A 19,527-nucleotide genomic window follows, 5' to 3' on the forward strand; every position below is an offset into this window, starting at 1 on the left:
CCTTTGGGTCTGTATGTAGGAATTGTTAAATGTGTTTGAAAGTTTTGTTAGGAGATTGAAATGATAGATACAAACTATTTTTCTCTTCATTACCATCATTTATACTCTCTAGTATGTGTTCTTTGCACTGATATTCATAGGTACCAAAAAATTGGACACAATAGGAAGAGTTTTCTATTTCCTTTTTCCCATGTAAGATAGACCAAATATTCACTAGGCATTGTGCTATTTTTATTGGGGCACAAGCATGAGCACTTAGAAAAGGACTTCCATGCCACATTTACCCTGAGTATGACTATCCCTATACATGCCTTTATTCTGAGAGGCACCCCTGGGTGTGCTAAGATTCAGTTCAGAATCTCAGTTTTAATTCTGTGTTACATTTATCTGTGTGGAACATCTCAGGAAGTATGTTTGCTCTGATAATTCCTAGGTAGCAGTATAAGAGTAAATGAAGCAGTAAAGTAGAATTAAGATGGCTATCTCTGTCTTTCTCCTATATCTTCTTTCTTCCTCATAAATGTTCATTTGACTTTTTAACTGTCAGCTTCATCCATATATGCCTTTCTACTCTGTGTGTGAGAGAGAAATAGGATCACAAAATCCTGACAGTTTCAGAAACTGGTGAAAATGAAGGGAACCAAATTCTCAGATGCCTCTTTTGAGGTGAAGACACTTAACCCAAAACAATCTATTAATTCTGTGGGCCTATGTTTTATAGTTTCTCTAAAAAAATTCTGTTGCCATCAAGAAGGCTCCTTTATGAGGAATCTGTGTACTGTTGAAACATTTCTTAAGACCTTTTTGGTGAATTTAATCATAAGATTAGAGAGAGAAAGAGTGCGCGTGTGTTTATAAAGGCATTACCTTGGATGAAAAGGCTGAATTTATATTTGCCTTTCTTCTCTACTTTGATCACCAGTCTAGTTGTTCTTTTCTCCAGACCACCCTACTTTTCAGACTTGCCTCTTGCTGTCAAAACTCGCTATAAAGTAACATTTAAACCAGCTGCCTCAGCTGTGAGAGCATGCTCTTTGAGGGCATTTCATGCATAGTTGTCTAATACCCAGGAGGGGAGAGTATGGTGAACCTAGGGAAATTGCAACCTTACTAATATAGCATGGCCTACTTCAGGGGGTTTTGGGGAGAAGGAAGAAAAAAAAACCTCAGGATGTCCTGTCCAGCTAATATTCAGTAGGAAGTGATGTTTACAGATGTAATCTTAATCTTGTCTTTCTGAAAACACAGTATTACCAGTGCAGTTGATAGTACCGGTAGAGATGTCTAGGATGGAGGACAGCCAGCTCTGGACCGAGCCTGAAGTAGAAACCCTGTGAGAAACATCAGCAGTCCTAGGTGTGATAAAGATCGATCTGTGTTATCTCTTGCATTTAGTGCCTGTGCTTTCTTACTTACAGTCGTTAAAGTGGCACATAATTTTTTTTAAAAATAGTTAAAAAAAATAACCTCAGGAGATTGTTCCAGGTAATGTGGTATAAACACATTGTTAATGATAAGAAAATATTACTCTGCTGGAAGATAGAGTCCTGAAGGCTGAGTTTGGCACTGTTTCATCACTATATGACTTTCTTCTTGATGGCAGTTCTTTCTGAAGTTCACTGAACTCGGGGCGGTTTTCAAGTTTGTAATCCCAACACTTCAGCATTGTATTGATAATACGCTCTGGACACTGCTGAGAGACTGACATCCAGTATCTTCTTTCCACTTGCTCTTGTGCTTGCTGATTTGTCATTCCAGGGTATGGACAGACCCCTAAGCTGAAGGTCTCCCAGAGGAGGATGCCAAAGCTCCATGCGTCACTCTCAGAACGGTATCTCCCATAATTAAGAGCTTCTGGTGCTGTCCATTTAATGGGAATCTGCTTTAAGTCAGAAGATGAATACACACCACCATCCTCTTGACGAGACATTCCAAAGTCACTGATTTTCAGAACATTATTTTCACCTCCAGGCAGTTTCTTGCAGCAAGGTCCCTGTGTATACAATTTTTACTCGAGATTTCGCCATCCAGAAGCAGCATCTAATGAAAAATTCAGTAACTGTTTCAGTTCATCCTTCTTTCTCAGAAAGGAGAGGAAATCGCCTCCTGGACCCAGTTCCTTAATGATATAGATAGGCTGTATTTGTGTGCGAACTCCTATAAGTTTGACAATATCAGGATGATTATATTGCTTGAGGATTTTGGCTTCTTGTAAAAATTTTAATTTCAGCTCCTGGGAAAGATCATCTTTACATGTTTTAATGGCAATAGCAGTTTTATCCTTTAATGTGCCCTTAAATAATGTCAGCAAAAGTTCCCTTGCTCAGTAATTCTACTGTGACATCATCATGAACGAGACCCCTATTTCTTACTCTAGTTATGGCCATACTGATACCATAATACTCTTTATTACAACACTTTTTTTTGCAATTTAAAAAATTAGGTAAAATTTACATAACAAAATTTGCCATTTTAAAGTGGTTTTTAGTATATACACTATGTTGTAGCCATCACCACTAATTCCAGAACATTTCCATTGCCCCCAAAAGAAAACCCATACCTGTTAGCAATCACACCCAGTTCTCCCCTTCCTGCCCCTGGAAATAACTAATGTAACTTTCTGTCTTTATTGATTTCCCTGTTTTGGACATTTCATAAAAATGGAATCATGTAATGTGTGGCCTTTTGTGTCTGGCTTCTTTCACTTATCATCATGTTTTCAAGGTTCATCCATGTTGTAGCATATATCAGAACTTCATTTCTTTTTATAACTGAATAATACTCCATTGTATGAATGTGTACCACATTTTGTTTATCCATTCATCAGCGATGGACAGGAACAATGAGTTTAAGTATTAAAATTGTAAGTTCAACATTAGTGTATCCACAGTTATAATTGGTAATGTCAAGGTTATACATGGTGTGAACAGAATGCTGTATAGAAATAATGTGTAAATTATTTGTCAGCATTTCATGCAAGTGTGATTACTTTCCAAGGTCCTTCTAGCTCTGGTTTTATGAAATATGTGAATGTAGTATTTTCGTCAATAAAGTTTAATGCTTTAAGCATTAGTTTAAAATTTGAATGAGAACAATGTTAGGCAGATATGAAGTTATTTGCCACATGTTGTAATGATCATGTTTTGAATTTATTTCAATATGCAGTATTTGAAAATGTCAGTACATAAAGGAAATGAGTATAATTAAGTCAATATATTTTTAAAGCAATTTTTATAATTTAGCAGACATTGCATCTTAATATAAGTCACTATTAAAATCATGTCCTTGTGAAAAATGTGATGTCATTTTTCTCTTTTTTTGTTGATCATGTAAAATCGGTTCCTTTTCATTGCTATGTGTTCTGTTTACTTTTGACAAGCTATTGCTTGCCCCTGTGGAATATTTTACTTGTTTCTATTTCATTTATCTTTCCTCCCCTCCCCCTCCCTTCTCCTTCTCTCACAGACAAAATATTTAGTGTTTTTTTTTTAACTCCTCATAGTGTACCTATCTTTAATGGTTTCTGAGAGTGAGCAGTAATGAGAAATACACAAATATTTTATTCTTCTCTAATAGGGACTTAATTCAAGCCTTTGTTGACAGAATTCATTGATTTTTCTTTGTTTCTTAAATCTTCCATCTTCCTTCCTTTCTTCCTTTCCTCCTCCATTCCTTTCCTCTCTCCTTTGTTTTGAAACTTTCCTCCCTCTGTCCCTTTTTTCCATCCATCCCCCCTTCCCTTTCTTCTCCCTCCTTCTTTCTCTTCCTTCCTTATCTATCAATATAATCACTTTGTTTCTTTCAGGTGAGATTGGAATGAAATTGTTCAGCTGTGACCAGAAATTTATTTTCCTGAATAGATTGCCAAGAATTATGAATCAAGAGGGCCCATTTGCATCTTCTTAAGTTATTCAGTTATCTGCTTTATTGCTCTATGCTGAAAACTTAAAATTGTTGAGTTGTGCATTACTATATTTAACTTGTTGCTTAGTTTCTACATGTTTATTTTCAGTAAATGGCTGAAAGTGTTAACTTTTCCATATTTTTAGCACAATGTGCTGCATACAGTTCCCAACAAGCAAATAAGGTTACATGTGTACAGAATTTCACTTTAGGTTAACTAAATATTGCCTGGGTTTAGTTGTTTTTTGTTTTGTTTTTTTGTTTTGTTTTTTTTTTTCAATATGAAATGCTTCCTTTTTATTGTTTGAAACTGAAAATAAACAATTATTGAACCATTTTGAATTTACCTCATTTTAAAACTCAGTTTTAATTCATTATTTGGCCTGTTTTTAATACTAGTCACTAAAAGTGGGAGCAGTGTCTTATGCAACGCTTAGAAATCATTTTATATAGTATGTGTACAACATTAAAACCTGTTTAAAAAAGAAAAAGGTACCAGCACTCACTTGTCCCTTGCCATTTTTCCTTGTAATTATGTTAGACAAATCATGAGGGGGGGAATGAAAAGTTAATTATGTTTTAATTCTACAGCTACAGGAGCTTTGTATTGCTGAACTTTCATCTGGAAAAGTTTCACAGTGACATTTTTAAAAGAAAATTTTTTTATCAACTGAATTCTACCAGTGTAACCTTTTTTCTAAATAAACAATAGTTTTCTCAAATGATTGTATATCATTGTGTATATTGTTGCTTATTCATAATAATTTATCAAAGATAATTCAATGAGGCTCCTAGTCCTTTCTTTTCCATTTCTATCCTAGTCCATGGTCTACAGTGTTTTCAAATGATATCTCATCCAATAATATGAAAAGATCTTATTTGCTCTCCTCTGCACCTGCGGTAAACAGTGTGCTGAAAACATACCTAAAGTTATCCATATACTCTTCAATTCTTTGGAACCAATGATACCTATGCAAATAAATTTTTTAAGAGAATGATAAAGCTATAATTTTTTATTTGAAGGATTGAGAGGGATGCTTGTTGGGTGGCTCAGTGGTTGAGCGTCTGCGTGTGGCTCAGGTCATGATTCTGGGATTGAGTCCCACATTGGGCTCCCTGCAGGGAGCCTGCTTCTCCCTCTGCCTATGTCTCTGCCTCTCTCATGAATAAATAAATAAAATCTTAAAAAAATAAAGGATTGAGAAATGGTGAGCATATTTGAGAATTGGCAAAGGGATATAAATCTTGATGCCCCCTTTCAGGTAATTTTAATTTGCAAAAATTGGTAAGTACAATAATTAGGGAGAATGACTTGAGTGATTCAGTGACTTGAGCACCCATAATGTGTCTAGCATAAAAAGAAATCGTACGTTGTTAAAATGATTTTGACATTTAGAAAATAGCTAGGGTTCACTTCAAAATCATTTGTCTGAAACATAGGGAGGAGCTCTCCAGTTACGTTGCATTCACATTTTAAAGAATACATGATTGTGAGTTTGTACTAGAGTTTACTACTTGTTTAGCCTCAAGATCTTGTCTCCTTGTCCCACAAATTGTTGAACATAGGTGAGCTTTGGTTGTATCTTTGCTAGAAATGCCTTGAGGATGGAAAATACTAACTTTGGATTTAACTGTGCAAAAATAATTTGTTGGAAGTAGGAAGTCTGTATTTGTGTAGTGATAGCTATTTTTAAGCGTCCACTCTGTTCTAGGTACAAAGGAGTATTAAGAGCTAACTCCCGTACCTACGATGCTTCCAATCTAGCTTGAGAAATACAAGCCAAATGAGTGTAATTAGGGGTCAGCAAACAGTTTCTGTAAAGGGCCAGATAATAAATACTTGAGACTTTATGGGCTGTGTATACCCTGTTGCCACTCCTTGGCTCTGCCATTATAGCATGAACGCAGCCGTAGATGATATATAAATAAATAGACGTGACTGAGTTCTAGTAGAATTTCATTTACAAAAACCTGCAATAGAGCCTCCTATAGATTCATTTAAAAAATCTATGAGTGCTTATGCACCAGAGGTATGTAAGAAGCAAAATAGCCCCTGCTAACCTCATGTAATAACTTCCATTCTAGTCAATGGAGGCAAACAGTGTTAGGTAGAGGGAGGTCCTCTGAGGAAATCTAAACCTGAGTGATACAGAGCTTACTGCTCTCTATATAGGGGGATCATGTGAGTGAGGCAGTTATCACACTATGAATATTTTATTACTAAATAACATGAGCAGTAGTTATCCCTAACCAGCAGCCCACCCCCCCCTCGGCCCTCACACCAATCTTTGAACCTTTTACATGAAAATCATGTAATATTCAGGATTTCTCTTTTAGGAACTAGGCTTTGAGCTGTTGTGACTGGTGTCTTAAGCTTGCCATCTTTTAGAAGAGTTCTTACCTTTAGGCTCATAAATGGATTCGGAGAGTATCTACGCCCCCGCCCCCCCCCCCCGAAATTTTTGTGGTATGTGCATTTTTCTAGCTTTCAGTTCTCAAAAGATTTTAAGGTGGCAGTTTTGTTTTTGTGGGTCTTGATCCAAAGAACTGTATATAAACACATACAAGTAACCCTGAACCTGTCTGTCTTGAGCTGGTGACAAGTTGGAAGACAATTGTCCATCCATCTACGTTGTCTTAAATGGTAGGGGCAAAAGTTAGAATATCTTTCCTTGCCTTGTCAGTGTACAAGTGATTTGCAGTTTATTGTTGGAAAGTCACTGAGCTGTGGTATAGGACCATTTTCTATTTCCTGGAAGCACCTTAGCCAAATACGGGCGGAGAATCCTAGCAGCCTTATTTTTTTCCCAGCAATTGTGTAGTTGTTTATTTCTACCCCACCATATTCCAAAAAGGATTTATGAAAAAAAGAGTACAGCATTTAAGAAATAAAGGAGAAAATTTGATTTCTGGGTGAAATTAATAAAATGAAATTAACACCCCAAAATGTCATGTACAACTGAGCCATGAATCAGTTCTGAGAAACCTGGCAGGCCACACAGAGAAGATGTGTCAGTTACAGGAATTACAGTGTCCATTAAATAAAAAGGCAGTCATGGAGAAGAACATTTTCTGGCAATGAAGCCCGAAAGAAACTTCTTCGCATTCTCATAAAGAACCAGTCCTATCTTTTCAGTAAACAAAACAAGTGTTTCTTATAATGGCCCGGAATATTAGCTCATGGCCAACACCTCACGTCATTCTGGTGAATATATTTCTAAAATAACACCAAAATACATGGTCCTGTTGCCAAGGTCTCTGATGATTTGATTTAGTCCAGGAAAATATTTTTGAATATTAACAACAGGTTTTCATAAGCATGTTTGTAAAGATCAGGAAAGTCAGTGACCATTGTTTGGTTTCCATGATAAAAGTAAGATAAATAAGATCTCATTAGTTTAAAAGCTGTGCTTCGCCTTTGATTTTTTTGTTCGTTTTTATGGGTACTCATGTCTAAGGCTGCCTTTTAGTTAGAATGGTGCCACTTAATATTCTATCTTAAAACTTACCAGAAGCATGGTTTAGACGTTTAATTTTTTTTAAAAAGAGAGAGAGACAGAGGCAGACACACGGGCAGAGGGAGAAGCAGGCTCCCTACAGGAAGCCCGATGTGGGACTCGATCCCAGGACCAGGATCATGCTTTGAGCCGAAGGCAGATGCACAAAGAGAGGCAGAGACACAGGCAGAGGGAGAAGCAGGCTCCTCACAAGGAGCCTAATGTGGGACTCAATCCTGGATCCTGGATCCTGGATCTGAGATCACACCCTGAGCAGAAAGCAGCCTCTCAGCCACTGAGCCACCCAGGTGTCCCTAAATTTTTTAATTGAAGTGACATTTCTAGAGACATTGTCAGGGCCAAAGAGATTTTATTGGGCCTAGAGTTGAGAACAGAAAGAGAAACTGCTTAAGAGATGCTAATTCATGCTAGTTGCATACAGATTTTGTTGTATTTATAAATGCTAAGAATAGCAATAGAACAGGTATTCAAAGTGTGACTAAAGGAGGTGTGAAAACCTGAGGTCTATATTGTAAGAATAATTGCTTTTTATTTCTGATTCTTAGATACTGTTTTAAGCTCTAATGGTCAGTTCCATCCACATCAGTCAGGCTAATAACAAAATTTAATTCCTTTGATGTATTATTAAATGGGGGTGTTTAGTGGAAGAAGAAAAGGAGATTTTGAACACAGGGCACATAAATGCATCATTGCAAATCAGAAGTAGCCTTCATTTAAGGGATAGGAGCTAGAAAATGACCTGGTAATTAACCTCTAGCTTAGTCTGACCTTTGGTTTTTTTTGCATTATGCCAGTCAAGATGGCCTTGGATTTGAATATCAAACGGATAAAGAACTACCATCACCATGTTCCCACAACATTTTAACTGGAATGATAATGTACTGTTTTCAAGGCCTTCAAGATCCTAATTTCATGCAGTTTGTTGTGATACTTATCTCCTAGGGTTACGTGTATCATCATTATTAAAGAACATTTATGAATTGTAATTAGATAAACCACTGCTAGTTACTATTATGCAGATACTTTTTTGTGCTTTCCAGGATAATTGTTCCAGGACATCAGTAATAGAGACAAAAGATCATACTTACAAGCAGGAAATGAAGTGTAAAACAAGTAAGGTATTCTATACCACATACATCTGGGGTCCTGTTACATTTTAAGATGATGGTGAGGGGCAGCCTGAGTGGCTCTGTGGTTTAGCACCGCCTTCAGCCCAGGGCGTGATCCTGGAGTCCCGGGCTCAAGTCCCACGTCCGGCTCCCTGCATGGAGTCTGCTTCTCTCTGCCTGTGTCTCTGCCTCTCTCTCTCATGAATAAATAAATAAAATCTTAAAAAAGATGTTCAACCAACTGAGCAACTCAGGTGCCTCAAATGAGACAATGTACATTGGTGCCTGACACACATTTATATAGAGCTCAATAATTTTTTTTAAGTCAGGATAGGGAACTCCTTAGGATGTCAACTCTTCAAAGGTTTTCAGTTCTAGAGCTGTTATGTACATAGACAGATGAATTAAGTAGTTGTCTATAGGAGTAGTTTGGGCACTGAATGGCTCTTCCAAAATATCTTCCCTACTGGCCAGCTGTAGTATGTGAAATTCTCACAACTAAGGATTTTATAGGAACTTCTGGAGATTTGCATATCCATTAAATAAGGCATTATGGGAGGGGTCAATTTTCTCACAAGCACTGAAGCACTAATGATTTTTTAAAAAGATTTATTTATTTATTTATTCAGAGAGAGCAAAAGAGAGGCAGAGACACAGGCAGAGAGAGAAGCAGGCTCCATGCAGGGAGCCCGACGTGGGACTCGATCCCGGGTCTCCAGGATCACACCCTGGGCTACAGGCGGCGCTAAACCACTGCGCCACCGGGGCTGCCCAGCACTAATGATTTTTGATGACACTGTCATGCTCCCATATTTCCTAGGAAAGCATTGAGAGGTTTTGCTTAGACAAAAGTCTGAGAAAGGGGCACAGCCCGATGCTAGGAAAAGTGCCACAGTGGGTAGCTCAGATGGTAAAAGGAATGTTGGAAAAGTTGCCCAAATGGACAGTTGGTGGTTTTATCTTGCACTGGTTTGTGAAGTTAAGCTTCTGGTTTTTGTATTTCCTGCTTTCCTCCAGTTTCGCTGTAAACGGAATATGTCACAATTGATTGACTTTTGCAATAGTTGACTTGGTCATACTTTATGTTTTATTTACCTCCAAAAGATGAGGTGGCTGGTTTCGAAATCTTTAATTGGTGGTGGATTGAGGACAGTTGTGCTTTGCCATCTTTTGCTTCTTTAAGGAGGATTTGTTTGGTTTCTGTGAATTCTTCAACATTCATCTAGATTATAAGCTTCACAAATGTAAGACTGTTGTTTAATGCCAGCACCTTGTACATGGCACAGAGTACTCAATAAGTATTTGACCCAGGTGTACCTGGCTGGTTCAATCAGTAGACTGGTACGAGTAGTTCTATGGTTGAGGTAAATTTACAGTCTATATATAGGTTTTTGCAAGCTGGTCTGAGACCCTAATCACCCTTTGTTATGGGAAAATATGTTATGAAATCCCAACAGTTGGCATACAAATAAATTTTGGAACACAACCCATTAAAAAATTGGAGATGATTGGTAGGCTAATTCATCCATTTTTTTTTAACCAGGAAACCCAAGTAAATAGATTTCCATATTGGTCTGTATTAATAATGTGTACCACTCCTTTTCTCTAACTCTGGACAAATAGCAGAGAAGAGAAGGTTTTTCCTTTCAAGGTTGATGTAATTATTTTTATTATTATTTTAGAGAGGCAGAGGGAGAGGGAGAGAGAGAATCTTAAGCAGACTCCATGCCCAGCACATGAGCCTGACATGGGGCTCGATCTCACAACCCTGAGATCATGACCTTACTGAAATCAAGAGTCAGACACTTTAACTGACTGAGCCACCCAAATGCCCCAAGGTTGATACAATTGTTTTTGATGGAGGATGATTGGCTAAAGAAAATTCTTTCTGATTATTTTGGTGGTAGTGGCCATTATTTTGGGAAGGATATTAGTTTAGAGCAATTTAAAAATACTGGAGTTCAGATTTATTTGAATACATTTTTTTTCTCTTTATAATCAAAATAACACTCATCGAGGCAATTTATTTGACAGATTTCCCAGGGTCTCTTTCATTGTTCAACTTCATTGGCAGACATAAAATGTAGACGTCTAATGTCCTAAGAATGAGAACAGTAACCTTTGAAGAAAGAACATTATGGGTAATAGAAGATATCAGCCAAAGGGACCTTTCATGCTGTCAACTCCCAATTATTTTAGAGCTGGTATGTTGAAAGATGAAGTCATTAGGAATATTTTAAGAGCCACATCTCACTGTTCCCAGTGGGATATGTCCAGGAAATTCTGACTGTGCCTACTGGCCCAAATAGAATTTAAACTCTTTCTCAAAGTAAGAAATTCTGTGTTTTTTGTTTTGACGAAAGATTACATTTGCTGAGGTATGAAATAATTGATTTGCTTTTACGTTTAGTCAGAAAACTTCCTTAGGGTATTTTTAAACCATAGTTCAGCTAACAAAAGTTCTACTTACCTACAGCATTTGAACATATTCAATGGCTTAACTGAGAGACATGCTAAAATTAAAGTGGCAAACAAATTTTTATTAAAATTCTGATTCATGTAGCTTAGGTAAATGTTGTAGCATTATTGACAGTATGTTTTCTTTTGAAGAAGGATGGTAGTACACTGTTTTAGGGAGGAGGGAGCAAGGGCTTGGATGGAGAGAGTGAAGTAAGATGGCAAGCATTTTTTAAAAGTTTATTTTTTAGTAATCTCTACACCCAAGGTGGGGCATACAACCCCACAACCCTGAGATCAAGAGTCAGATGCTCTTCCAGCTGAGCCAGCCAGGTGCCCCAAAGTGGCAAACATTTTTATAGGTGCTAAAATGAAGCATAGAAACATCATACATTTTCTGAGACCTTTCTGAGACCCCACCCCCCAGAGACCTTTAGAAGTCAGAGAGCTAGTAGCCTGTAAGCTAACCTTCTTCACTATCCTAGGTACCCCCGGTTCACTTTACACAATAAATATGTTCCTGGAAAGCACTTTAGAGTGCACATAGAAATAATTTTTCTCAGCAATTCACATTTTCACTTCTGATCTTCACTTATCAACAGATTATGAAACTAACCCAGATAGTTAATATGAGGTATGTAAACACAGAAGGAGATTCTTTTGTTTTAGGGAACTCTAGTGAATTATTTCATGAAACAAGCTTTACGAAAATGTGTACTCTTGTGTCCTAAAAGTGAGAACTGCCTATATTTTCTCTAATTTTTTTCCATGGCTATTATGATATTTCCCCTGAATACTAGAAACCAAATTTTCTTCATTTTGGTTATTTGTTATCACCTTATAACAATTACAGAGTAATCATTCATTTTATAAATGTTGATTGATCACATAGGATGTGGAATATGGGAGCATAGGATGAGAGGTTGGAGAAAGAGGGGTTCAGGGAAAATTGCTTGGGGTAGGCGATGTCTATAAAAGTGCAAGCCTCAAAGTAATTTGTTAGCACATGCCAAAGTTTTAGTCAACCAATTAATGAAAGAATCAGCAGCATATACACAAGATTGCTTCTTCAGGGAGCATTTGAAGAACTGGGATTCATCTAATAAATTGGGAAGAGAATGCCAAAATAAGATGACAAAGTTAGATTCAAACCTAATGTTTTATAGTGCAATAAAGTGAAACTTTCAGAGTTATTTACTGAACCAACCACCCTCCAAAAAGTAAGTCACATCTTGGTGGTTTTCTGCACATTAACTCTAACTTTATAAGACTAAAATTCTCTGGAACCTAATTAGTTGTGGATAGTTAGTCCAAATTACAAACTTAGAGAGAGTCAGGTAACTGGCAGGCTTATTAGAAAATGTCTGCCATGATATTTAATAAATTCTGCAAGTATTTTTCCTTATTTTCAAGTTTTAGATAAATTTTCTTATAGAGTCTTTTTAAAAAATTATTTATTTATTCATGAGAGACACAGAGAGAGAGGCAGAGACATAGGCAGAGGGAGGAGAAGCAGGCTCCATGCAGGGAGCCCGATACAGGACTCAATCCCGGGACCCCAGGATCACACCCTGAGCCAAAGGCAGACGCTTAACCACTGAGCCACCCAGGCGTCCCTTCTTATGGAGTCTTACGTGACCTTGGACAGTTTCTTAAGAGTGTTCTTGGGTAGACACAACAAAGCTGATCTCATTGTGATTTTGTGTCAAGATAATTAGTTGGATTTACTGCTTAGTCATTTTCTATAATTCTTAGAGGTAACAGAAATTAGATATAGACTCAATAGGCTCAATGATATTGTTCATAGTTATTTTTACTCCCCACCTTTCTTGTAAGAGGATTATGTATCCCTGCCCATTGCCAGATAACTTGCCATGTCTCCTATGGGAGGAGTACATATTTGACTTTGGGCACAACTGACATGCTTTTGCAATAGAGTGTGAGGGGATAGGACATATGCCACATCCAAGTACAGGTTTAAGGTGATTATATGGTTTGGCTTAAGCTCCTGTCTTGGCCCTTTGTAAAGACAATAGTATAGCCCAGGTAAAGCCCGAGGCTGGGTCCTAGAATGAGGAGATATTTACATCTCAGCACAGTTGCAAATGATCTGCCATAAGGCCCCAGCTTATATGTAATATGAGCAAAAATAAAGATTACAAGCCCCTGAGATTTCCCCCTAAGGGCAGGAACAAGACAAGAATGTCCACTCTCTCTGCTTCTATTCAATACTGTATTAGAGTTCTAGCCAGAACAAGTAGACAAAATAGTAAAAATAAAGGTATCTTAATTGTGAAGGAAGAACTAATACTTTATTTACGGTTGACATGATGTAGTATATAGAAAATCCTAAGGAATCCACTAATAACTATTAGAACTAATAAAATAGTTCCACAAAGTTGGAGGATATAGAATATATAAAAATCAATTATATTTTTATACAATAGCACTAAGCAACCTGAAAATGAAATTAAGAAAACAATACCATTTATAATAGCTTCAAAAAAGATTAAAATATGTAGGAATAAATTTAACAGAAGAAATGTAAGCCTTATATTTTTAGGAGTATAAATATTATTGAACGAAATTAAACATGAAATAAATAAAAATCCTGTATTCATTAAGATGGCAATACTTCCCTGATTGATCTATAGATTCAACCCAATCCTTAACAAAATTCCAATTAAAAAAAGGGCAAATGATCTGAAATTTTTCCAAAGAAGATACAGAAATGGACAATAAGAACCCAAAAAGATGCTCAACAACATTAGCTATCAGGCAAATGCAAATAAATACAAGACACCACTTCACCCTCAGTAGAATGGCTATAATAAGAAAGACAGATAATAACAAATGTTGACCAGGATGTTGAGAAATGAGAACTGTTGGTGGGAATATAAAATGGTGCAGCCACTTTGGAAGTGGCTGCGGGTGTGTGGGCGAGGCAAGATGGTGGAGGAGTAGGGTCCTCAAGTCATCTGTCCCCACCAACTTACCTAGAACTTTCAAATCATTCTGAAAACCTACGAATTCAACCTGAGATTTAAGAGAGAACGGCTGGAATGCTACAGAGAGAAGAGTTTGCACTTCTAACAAGTATAAATCGTTAATAGCCGCTTTGCACTGAGCAAAATGACTAGAAAGAAGAACTCACCACAAAAGAATCAGAAACAGTACTCTCTCCCACAGAGTTACAGAATTTGGCTTACAATTTGATGTCAGAAAGCCAATTCGAAGCACAATTATAAAGCTACTGGTAGCTCTGGAAAAAAGCATAAAGGATTCAAGAGACTTCATGACTGCAGAATTTAGACGAAATCAGGCCGAAATTAAAAATGAATTAAATGAGATGCAATCCAAACTGGAGGTCCTAACAACAAGGGTTAATGAGGTAGAAGAAAGAGTGAGTGACATAGAAGACAAGTTGATGGCAAGGAAGGAAGCTGAGGAAAAAAGAGAAAAACAAAAGACCATGAAGAAAGGTTAAGGGAAATAAATGACAGCCTCAGAAGGAAAAATCTACGTTCATTTGGGGTTCCAGAGGGCGCTGAGAGGGACCAGAAAGCATATTTGAATAAATCATAGCTGAGAACTTCCCTAACTTGGGGAGGGAGACAGGCATTCAGATCCAGGAGATAGAGAGATGCCCCCCTAAAATCAATAAAAACCGTTCAACACCCCAACATTTAATAGTGAAACTTGCAATTTCCAACAATCCTTGAAAAAGAGAAGATCCTTAAAACAGAAAGAGACAAGAGACAATAGATCCTTAACCTTTATGGGGAGAAGTATTAGGGTAACAGCAGACCTCTCCACAGAGACCTGGCAGGCCAGAAAGGGCTGGCAGGATATATTCAGGGTCCTAAATGAGAAGAACATGCAGCCAAGAATACTCTATCCAGCAAGGCTCTCGTTCAGAATTGAAGGAGGGGTAAAGAGCTTCCAAGATAGGCAGACACTGAAAGAATATGTGACCACCAAACCAGCTCTGCAAGAAATATCAAGGGGGATTCTGTAAAAGAAAGAGGAAGTCCAAAGAAAAAATCCACAAAAACAGGGACTGAATAGGTATTATGATGACACTAAAATTCATATCTTTCAGTAGTAACTCAATGTGAATGGGCTTAATGATCCCATCAAAAGGTACAGGGTTTCAGACTGGATAAAAAAGCAAGACCCATCTATTTGCTGTCTACAAGAGTCTCATTTTAGACCTAAGGACACCTACAGCCTGAAAATGGAAGGTTGGAGAACCATTTACCATTCCAATGGTCCTCAAAAGAAAGCAGGGGTAGCCATCGTCATATCAGATAAATTAAAGTTTATCCCAAAGACTGTAGTAAGAGATGAAGAGGGACGCTCTATCCTACTGAAAGGATCTATCCAACAAGAGGACCTAACAATCATGAATATTTATGCCCCTAATGTGGGAGCTGCCAAGTATATCAATCAATTAATAACCAAAGTTAAGACATACTTAGTTAATAATACACTTAAACTGGGAGACTTCAACACGGTGCTTGTTATAAATGACAGATTTTCTAAGCACAACATCTCCCGAGAAACAAGAGCTTTAAATGATACACTGGACCAGATGGATTTCACATATATTTATGGAACTTTACATCCAAACGCAACTGAATACACATTCTTCTCAAGTGCACATGGAACTTTCTCCAGGATAGACCACATACTGGGTCACAAATCAGGTCTGAACTGATACCAAAAGATTGGGATTGTCCCCTGTATATTCTCAGACCATAATGCTTTGAAACTTGAACTAAGTCACAAGGAGAAATTTGGAAGAAACTCAAACACGTGGAGGTTAAAGAGCATCCTGATAAAAGATGAAGGGGTCAACCAGGAAATTAGAGAAGAATTAAAGAGATTCGTGGAAACTAGTGAGAATGAAGAAACAACTGTTCAAAATCTTTGGGATACAGCAAAAGCAGTCCTGAGACGTAAAGACACTGCAAAACAAGCATCCCTCAAAAAATTGGAAAAAACAAAAATACACAAGCTAACCTTGCACCAAAGGAACTGGAGAAAGAACAGCAAATAAAACATACACCAAGCAGAAGAAGAGAGTTAATAAAGGTTTGAGCAGAACTCAATGACATAGAGACCAGAAGAACTGTAGAACAGATCAACAAAACCAGGAGTTGGTTCTTTGAAAGAATTAATAAGATAGATAAACCATTAGCCAGCCTATTAAAAAGAAGAGAGAAAAGACTCAAATTAATAAAATCACGAATGAAAAAGGAGACATCACAACCAATACCAAAGAAATACAAACGATTTTAAAAACATATCGTGAGCAGCTATACGCCAATAAATTAGGCAATCTAGAAGAAATGGACGCATTTCTGGAAACCACAAACTACCAAAACTGCAACAGGAAGAAATAGAAAACCTGAACAGGCCGATAACCAGGGAGGAAATTGAAGCAGTCATCCCAACCTCCCAAGACACAAAAGTCCAGGGCCAGGTGGCTTCCCAGGGGAATTCTATCAAACGTTTAAAGAAGAAACCATACCTATTCTACTAAAGCTGTTTGGAAAGATAGAAAGAGATGGAGTACTTCCAAACTCGTTCTATGAGGCCAGCATCACCTTAATTCCAAAACCAGACAAAGACCCCATCAAAAAGGAGAATTATAGACCAATATCCTTGATGAACAAAGATGGAAAACTTCTCAACAAGATACTAGCCAACAGGATCCAACAGTACCTTAAGAAGATTATTCATCATGACCAAGTGGATTTATCCACGGGATGCAAGGCTGGTTCAACACTCGTAAAGCAATCAATGTGATAGATCATATCAACAAGGGAAAGAACAAGAACCATATGATCCTCTCAATAGATGCAGAGAAAGCATTTAACATAATACAGCATCCATTCCTGATCAAAACTCTTGAGAGTGTAGGGACAGAGGGAACATTCCTCAGCATCTTAAAAGCCATCTACGAAAAGCCGACAGCAAATATCATTCTCAATGGGGAAACACTGGGAGCCTTTCCCCTAAGATCAGGAACGAGACAGGGATGTCCCCTCTCACTACTGCTATTCAACATAGTACTGGAAGTCCTAGCCTCAGCAATCAGGCAACAAAAAGAAATAAAAGGCATTCAAATTGGCAAAGAAGAAGTCAAACTCTCCCTCTTCGCAGATGACATGATACTCTACATAGACAACCCAAAAGACTCCACCCCAAGATTGTTAGGACTCATACAGCAATTCGGCAGTGTGGCAGGATACAAAATCAGTGTCCAGAAATCAGTGGCATTTCTATACACTAACAATGAGACTGAAGAAAGAGAAATGAAGGAGTCAATCCAATTTACAATGGCATCCAAAAGCAAAAGATACCTAGGAATAAACCTAAGCAAAGAGGTAAAGGATCTATACCCTAAAAACTACAGAACACTTCGGAAACAAACTGAGGAAGACACAAAGAGATGGAAAAATATTCCAAGCTCATGGATTGGAAGAGTTAATATTGTGAAAATGTCAATGCTACCCAGGGAAATTTACACATTGAATGCAATCCCTATCAAAATACCATGGACTTTCTTCAGAGAGTTGGAATAAGTCCTCTTAAGATTTGTGTGGAATCAGAAAAGACCCCGAATAGCCAGGGGAATATTGAAAAAGAAAACCAGAGCTGGGGGCATCACAATGCCAGATTTCAGGTTATACTACAAAGCTGTGATCCTCAAGACAGTGTGGTACTGGCACAAAAACAGACACATAGATCAATGGAACAGAATAGAGAAGCCAGAAATGGGCCCTCAACTCTATGGTCAACTAACATTCAACAAAGCAGGAAAGACTCTCCACTGGAAAAAGGACAGTCTCTTCAATAAATGGTGCTGGGAAATTGGACAGCCACGTGCAGAAGAATGAAATTGGACCATTCTCTTACAGCATACACAAAGATAAACTCCAAATGGATGCAAGTTCTAAATGTGAGACAAGAATCCATCAAAATCCTAGAGGAGAACACAGGCAACACCCTTTTTGAACTTGGCCACAGTAACTTCTTGCAAGATATATCTATGAAGGCAAGGGAAACAAAAGCAGAAATGAACTATTGGGACTTCACCAAGATAAGAAGCTTCTGCACAGCAAAAGAAACAGTCAACAAAACTAAAAGACAACGTACAGAATGGGAGAAGATATTTGCAAATGACCTATCAGATAAAGGGCTAGTATCCAAGATCTATAAAGAACTTATTAAACTCAACACCAAAGAAACAAACAATCCAATCCTGAAATGGGTAAAAGACATGAACAGAAATCTCACAGAGGAAGACATAGACATGGCCAACAAGCACATGAGAAAATGCTCTGCATCACTGGCCATCAGGGAAATACAAATCAAAACCACAATGCGATACCCCCTCACACCACTGAGAATGGTGAAAATTAACAAGACAGGAAACAACCAATGTTGGAGAGGATGTGGAGAAAGGGGAACCCTCTTGCACTGTTGGTGGGAATGTGAACTGGTGCAGCCACTCTGGAAAACTGTGTGGAGGTTCCTCAAAGAGTTAACAATAGACCTGCCCTACGACCCAGCAATTGCACTGTTGAGGATTTATCCCAAAGATGCAGATGCAGTGAAATGCCGGGACACCTGCACCCGATGTTTCTAGCAGCAATGTCCACAATGGGCAAACTATGGAAGGAACCTCGGTGTCCATCGAAAGATGAATGGATAAAGAAGATGTGGTTTATGTATACAATGGAATATTACTCAGCCATTAGAAACGACAAATACCCACCATTTGCTTCGATGTGGATGGAACTGGAGGGTATTATGCTGAATGAAATAAGTCAATCAGAGAAGGACAAACGTTATAGGGTCTCATTCATTTGGGGAACAGAAAAAATAGTGAAAGGGTTTATAGGGGAAAGGAGAGAAAATGAGTGGGAAATGTAGTGAGGGTGACAGAAGAGGAGAGACACCTAACTCTGGGTTAAGAACAAGGAGTGGTGGAAAGGGAGGTGGGTGGGGCGCTGGGATGACTGTGTGACAGGCACTGAGGGGGGCACTTCACAGGATGAGTACTGGGTGTTATGTTCTATGTTGGCAAATCGAACTCCTATAAAAAAATATATACAAAAATAAAAAAAAGGGAAAAGACTGGCTGTTCCTCAAATGGTGAAACAGAGTTAGCATATGATCTACCAATTCTATTCCTAGGTTTATACCCAGGAGAATTGAAAACATTTTTCCACACAAAAATTTGTATACAGATGCTTATAGCAGCATTATTCATAATAGTCAAATGGATCATCAGTTGATAAATGGGGAGGCAAAATAGGGTGTATTCATACTATGGGATATTATTTGGTCATTAAAATGAATGAAGCTATAACATGAATAAACCTTGAAAATGTTATGCAGAGTGACAAAATCTAATCTCAAAAGACTACATATTTATGATTCATGTGATATGAAATGTCCAGAACAGGCAGATCTATAGATATTGAAAGTGGTTTTCTAATTCTGGAGGAATTAAGGGGAATCAT

General features: G+C 37.8%; 1 protein-coding gene and 1 pseudogene across 6 annotated transcripts in view; one reads left to right on the forward strand and one right to left on the reverse strand.

The window, feature by feature from the left end:
- The window catches only part of THOC2 (THO complex subunit 2), a 130,666-nt gene extending 126,427 nt beyond the window's left edge, over window positions 1-4,239 (forward strand). For all 6 annotated transcript variants that reach the window (XM_077888294.1, XM_077888289.1, XM_077888287.1 and 3 more), the window contains exon 39: window positions 1,759-4,239. The gene's annotated coding sequence lies outside the window, so the exon portion shown is untranslated. The remainder of the gene's footprint in view (window positions 1-1,758) is intronic.
- Window positions 1,508-2,387, reverse strand: LOC144308829 (tyrosine-protein kinase Fer pseudogene; annotated as a pseudogene).
- Window positions 4,240-19,527: the final 15,288 nt, after the last annotated feature.

This window comes from Canis aureus, chromosome X (assembly GCF_053574225.1).
Source record: "Canis aureus isolate CA01 chromosome X, VMU_Caureus_v.1.0, whole genome shotgun sequence".
NCBI lineage: Eukaryota > Metazoa > Chordata > Mammalia > Carnivora > Canidae > Canis > Canis aureus.